We start from the raw sequence: 6,674 nt of genomic DNA, 5'->3' as shown, positions 1-6,674 counted from the left end.
ACGATTCTGCCATTACATTGTTAGCTGATCAAACAAGCATGGAGAGGAGGTTTCTTGTCTAAACATAACTTTATGAGAAATTATTAGAAATTAATATATCAGAACACAAACAAAACACAAACAATCTAGGTCTACCAAAAATAATTTATCTAGAAATCTACTTCCACACAGCTGAACAGGAAGCAGTGAATATTCAGTTGTATAGATAAGGACTTAAGAAAACCCAGATACTACATATTTAGCATCCACATACAAAATTAGCTTAGACTACAACCCAACTCAGTGTTTAAAGAATTTGATTATATTACGGTACCAATTATATGACTAATTTAACTGATTATTTTCCAAATAGCATGTGAATTAATGTAAGTGGCTTTTTTTTGGTGGGGGGTGTTTTTTAAGTCTATATCTAATTTATAAACCCTGGGAGTTCCCGTGGTGGCACAGTGGTTAACAAATCTGACTAGGAACAATGAGGTTTCGGGTCCAGTCCCTACCCTCGCTCAGTGGGTTAAGGATCTGGTGTTGCCATGAGCTGTGGTGTAGGTTGCAGACGAGGCTCGGATCCCGCGTTGCTGTGGCTCTGGGTAGGCCAGTGGCTACAGCTCCGATTCAACCCCTAGCCTGGGAACCTCCATATGCAGTGGGAGCGGCCCAAAGAAATAGCAAAAAGACAAAAAATAAATAAATAAAATTTAAAAATAAACCCTGTATAAGGTGCTTTAAGTCTGTATCTAATCTATAATCTTATGTAACAGCCTGCCTATTTGAAAACTGAAGACTCTTTCTACATTTTTATGAGTCCAGAACAAACTACAGCAATCTGGACAATATTAGCAAAAATAGAGAGGATGAGAGGCTATACTTTACATCGCTTACTTCCTGAGACTCTATATAACCTCTGTGGCTGGGGTGTTTACATGTTCTACAGCAGCATTAAGAACTTAAATGCTCTGGTGATTCTGAATTTCTAAAGTAGATGGTTTTAATTTTAAGGTCCAAAGGAAACCATGTTGACTTGCCCTCTTTTTCTTGATTAAATCGGCCCAGTATTTAAGTGGAAGTGGCTGGTAATGACATTCCTACTAAATTCAGAGTCCCTGAAACTTCGGTGCAAAGTTGAGGCTCACCAACCTCACTCTTAAATAAATAGTATTCTACTAAGTTCTCCTGCATTTTTTATAGAGCCAGTCAACTAATATGCCAAAGATCACACTGACCCTTTTAATGGTCTCTTGGACCCTGTACCCTCTAGAATTCCTGCAATGCTGTTTCACACAGTTCCCCAGTGGACCTTCCAATGCTAAATTAGCCCAAGGAAAGAATTCAAGTCTTCCTTCAATGTGATGCATAAGAAGCACTGTTCTAATATTATTATATATCCAGCTCAAAAAGCTGTTCCTTTAAAACTTTTGACTGATGAATAGGAGTGGAAATGATGTTCCTTATTGAGACACAGACTTTGCTGTGTACTATACTAGATAGCCCTATATACTTAATCATATTGAATTATGATAACATTCTAATAAAGTAGGTCTTTCAGATCCCATCTTAAAGAAAAAAAATTAAGGATTAGATATATTCCTCAGATATAGCTAACTGGAGGTAGCTCTAAAACAACTATTAGAAAGTCTAAAGTACTGGCTTCATCATTACTAGTTATGTCATCTTGTAAAGTAACATATCTCTGGGGCTCAGTCTCCTCTTCTGATTATGAGAATAATTAGACCTACTTAATGTGAGAAATACATACAATAATACAAATAAAGCACTTAGAACAGTATCTGGCATGTAACTAAACACTCAAGAAAAGTTAGCTATTATTCTAACCTTGTCAAAGGTTACATGAAAGCCCATTCTCTTTTCACTATTTCATAATTTTGCTCCCGAATTCTGTCATCCAGAACTCAAAGCTCCCTATGATCTGGTCCCTCTCTTATTATTTCATCTACTGCCCTCAAATGCTCTTGCTACTTTGCATCATTTATTGATTTATTTATTCACTTATTTAACAAACACTATTGTCATCTTTCTTTTGCCTAGTCAAGGTAGAGGTACAAAGAAGACTGAGACACAGTCCCTTTTGTAAAAGATAAGCATCCATTTATTTATAGAGATGAAATACAGAAACGCAAATTACAAATCATTTATGCACAGAGGACAGACAACTTCCTTGTGGAAGTTAGGGAAGGCTTCACTGAGGAGATGGCTTTACATTTAGGTTTCAAAGGACACATACGAATAATATGTATATGCCATCACTATAATAAAAACTTTTCTATTTTACTATGGTTTATAATTATAGTATATACTTATACAATTCTTATTATAGTATGCATTTATACTGTTATGCTATTATAGTATGAGCTTTTTAAGATCAAAATTTACATGAGATTTATATTTGCAACTCCACCAATACCTAGGATGATGCCTGGTACACAGCAAGAAACTTCTGGATAAATTGGTACTGATAAGGAGGATGCCTGACAAGAAGGTAGGCAGTATTCACAAGATTTTCCTGTTACCTTTTGCTGTAGACTGAATGTTTCCCTCTCAAAATTCATATGTTGTATTTTAACCCCCAATGTAGTGAGTTTGGAGGTGGGATCTTTGCAGCTGATTAGGTCAGAGAGTGGAACTTTCATGAATGGGATGAGTGCCCTTAAGAAAAAGAACTCAGAGAACTCACCTGCCCTTTCTGCGATGTGAGGACACAGCAAGAAGATGGCCATCTAGGAACCAGGAAGCAGGCCCTCACCAGACACTAAATCTATTGACACTTTGATTTTGAACTTCCCAACCTCCAGGATTAAGAGAAATAAATTTCTATTGTTTATAAGCCACCCAGTCTATGGTGTTCTGTTACAGTAGTCCAAATGTACCAAGACACCTTCTCATATCAGCAGCCAAACAAATAAGATATAATTTATCCACATGCTGTCCAGTGAATCAATAAGAAAACTGAGTAAGAACTCAATAATATTTTTTCATTTCTGGCTCAGTTTCATCTACACAGCAGACCCAGTCTCAAAAGACATCCATTCTCCTGTGCCAATTCATTATAATTTAAACAGAATAACTAATGGATGGGAGTACTGTACATATAGAAGGAATTAAAAATGAGATTATTTATTTTCATGTGTTGCTTTTACTTATTCCATTTATTTTCTTCAAATTGATCTAAAACATCTTAGGCAACTGAACCAGCAGAGAATATATATATATATATCTCACACTGTTATCTTCAATAAGAGCAACAGCCTGAATGAATTTTATTGAACGTAATTTAGCATTGAATGGTTAAATATATTTACCGCCCATCTGAAGCAGTGATATTGCCAGACTCCTTTAAATCAGAGACAAAAAATAAGTGTTCTGAGATTACATCACAAATTGGAACTGTCATGAAAGGCAGTTCAAATGGAAAAATGAAATATATTATCTAAATTCAAAATATTTTATGCCATCCATCACAGTGACAAGAGCAGCTGCATTTTCTCCTTCTGATCATAATATTAGAAAATAAGCTAATTGTCTTTAACAGACAATTTCAGGAAAGGTATGCCTTCTTAGCCCTACCCTCTTTTGCCCCACCAAAAGTACATTTTAAAAGGGGTTCTTTGATGATCTTTAATCCAAGCAATAACTACCGGGAGGAAAAAAATGACTTGTAGTATAGTTAAAATTTTAAAAACCATTAAATTTACTACACATAGACTCTCCAACATTTTTCCTGATGGGCTTAAAGTTTAAGCTTGGTTGTACCCTCCTCTTGGGGGATGAGAAGGATGTAGTCTGTTATTTAAGAATATAGTCTCTGGGAGTTCCCATCGTGGCTCAGTGGTTAATGAACCTGACCTAGTATCCATGAGGATGCGGGTTAGATCCCTGGCCTCGCTCAGTGGGTTAAGGATCCAGTGTTGCTGTGAGCTGTGGTGTGGGTCACAGGCACAGCTTGGATCTCCCATTGCTGTGGCTGTGGTGTAGGCCAGCAGCTACAGCTCCAATTTGCCCCCTAGCCTGGGAACCTTCATATGCTGCAAGTGCGACCCTAAAATGACAACAGACCAAAAAAAAAAAAAAAAAAAAAAAAAAGGGGGAATGTAGTCTCTGGAGCCAGAGGCCTGGAATCATAGTCCCCTGGCTATTACCGTCTCCTTGGTCATGTCCCTTAGCCCCTCTGTGGCTGAATTTCCCATCTGTGAAACAGAAATGAAAAATGCACCAACCTCAGTGGGTAGAGTGGGGCTTGCATTAGATAAACTTCTGATACATCATAGGCTCTCTATAGATACTCTCTTGCAGTAATGAATGCACAAATCTCCACTTTGGTTTCCAAAATAGATTGAAACATTAGGAAAAGTCTTCATTTTATAAACACTCAAGGTGCCTTTTTTTTTTTTAAGCTAGAAATATACCCGATTATAATAACAGTGTAGAAGAAATTGTCTTCTAGGGACCCGGCCAACAATTTTATCATTTGAATTTCTGCTTTTTAGTTCACATACCAACACTGATCATTTTCCCTTAATATACCATAAAATAATTACCCAAATGATGACAACAGGAAGAAATTAAAATTCAGGGAATGCCAAGTGTTGGTATCTCCAAAACAACAGAGCTTAATTTTATTATTACTCTGCTTTTCTAAAGAATCTCAAACACTGACCCCACAGGTCAGTGAGGTACATTTGTGAGCTTTCTATCTCTGAGATACCACAATTACTTTGTGCTGAGGGTCAAGGGACTCAAATTTAATGAGGGGGTCCCATGTGTGTACACTATGATGATCAAAGCACCACAAGGAAGCTACAGCAGCAAAAGTGTCTTGATGGCTTGATGTCTGCCTGTAGCTCTGACCTCATCCTGGACTCTCTTTTGTAACCTGTTCCTGGAACACTGGCGTTCAGCATCATTATAAAATATGCCAAGTCTGCTCCAACCTCAGGGAGTTATGTTTCCCTCTGCCTGGATTCTTCTTCGCCTGAGGTTCATAAGGTTGGCTTTTTCTCATCATTTAGAGCTCAGCTCACAAGGGATTCTCCTCAGAGAAATCATCTCTGACCAACTAGTCTTTTTTTTTTTTTTTTTCCCACTGTACAGCAGGGGGGTCAGGTTATCCTTAGATGTATACATTGCAGTTACAGTTTTTTCCCCCACTCTTTCTTCTGTTGCGACATGAGTATCTAGACATAGTTCTCAATGCTATTCAGCAGGATCTCCTTGTAAATCTATTCTAGGTTGTGTCTGATAAGCCCAAGCTCCCGATCCCTCCCACTCCCTCCCCCTCCCATCAGGCAACCACAAGTCTCTTCTCCAAGTCCATGATTTTCTTTTCTGAGGAGATGTTCATTTGTACTGGATATTAGATTCCAGTTATAAGTGATATCATATGGTATTTGTCTTTGTCTTTCTGGCTCATTTCACTCAGTATGAGATTCTCTAGTTCCATCCATGTTGCTGCAAATGGCATGATGTCATCCTTTTTTATGGCTGAGTAGTATTCCATTGTGTATATATACCACCTCTTCAGAATCCAATCATCTGTCGAAGGACATTTGTATTGTTTCCATGTCCTGGCTATTGTGAGTAGTGCTGCAATGAACATGCGGGTGCATGTGTCTCTTTTAAGTAGAGTTTTGTCCGGATAGATGCCCAAGAGTGGGATTGCAGGGTCATATGGAAGTTCTATGTATAGATTTCTAAGGTATCTCCAAACTGTTCTCCATAGTGGCTGTACCAGTTGACATTCCCACCAGCAGTGCAGGAGGGTTCCCTTTTCTCCACAGCCCCTCCAGCACTTGTTATTTGTGGATTTATTAATGATGGCCATTCTGACTGGTGTGAGGTGGTATCTCATGGTGGTTTTGATTTGCATTTCTCTTATAATCAGCGATGTTGAGCATTTTTTCATGTGTTTGTTGGCCATCTGTATATCTTCTTTGGAGAAATGTCTATTCAGGTCTTTTGCCCATTTTTCCATTGATTGATTGGTTTTTTTGCTGTTGAGTTGTATAAGTTGCTTATATATTCTAGAGATTAAGCCCTTGTCAGTTGCATCATTTGAAACTATTTTCTCCCATTCTGTAAGTTGTCTTTTTGTTTTCTTTGGGGTTTCCTTTGCTGTGCAAAAGCTTTTCAGTTTGATGAGATCCCATGGGTTTATTTTTGCTCTAATTTCTATTGCTTTGGGAGACTGACCTGAGAAAATATTCATGATGTTGATGTCAGAGAGTGTTTTGTCTATGTTTTCTTCCAGGAGTTTGATGGTGTCCTGTTGTATATTTAAGTCTTTCAGCCATTTGGAGTTTATTTTTGTGCATGGTGTGAGGGTGTGTTCTAGTTTCATTGCTTTGCATGCAGCTGTCCAGGTTTCCCAGCAATGCTTGCTGAATAGACTTTCTCTTTCCCACTTTATGTTCTTGCCTCCCTTGTCAAAGATTAATTGACCATAGGTGTCAGGGTTTATTTCCGGATTCTCTATTCTGTTCCATTGGTCTGTCTGTCTGTTTTGGTACCAGTACCACACTGTCTTGATGACTGTGGCTTTGTAGTATTTCTTGAAGTCTGGGAGAGTGATGCCTCCTGCTTGGTTTTTGTTTCTCAGGATTGCTTTGGCAATTCTGGGTCTTTTGTGGTTCCATGTAAATGTTTGGATTGTTTGTTCTAGTTCT

This window comes from Sus scrofa, chromosome 13 (assembly GCF_000003025.6).
Source record: "Sus scrofa isolate TJ Tabasco breed Duroc chromosome 13, Sscrofa11.1, whole genome shotgun sequence".
Taxonomy (NCBI): domain Eukaryota; kingdom Metazoa; phylum Chordata; class Mammalia; order Artiodactyla; family Suidae; genus Sus; species Sus scrofa.
Note: the sequence above shows the minus strand (reverse complement) of the source record.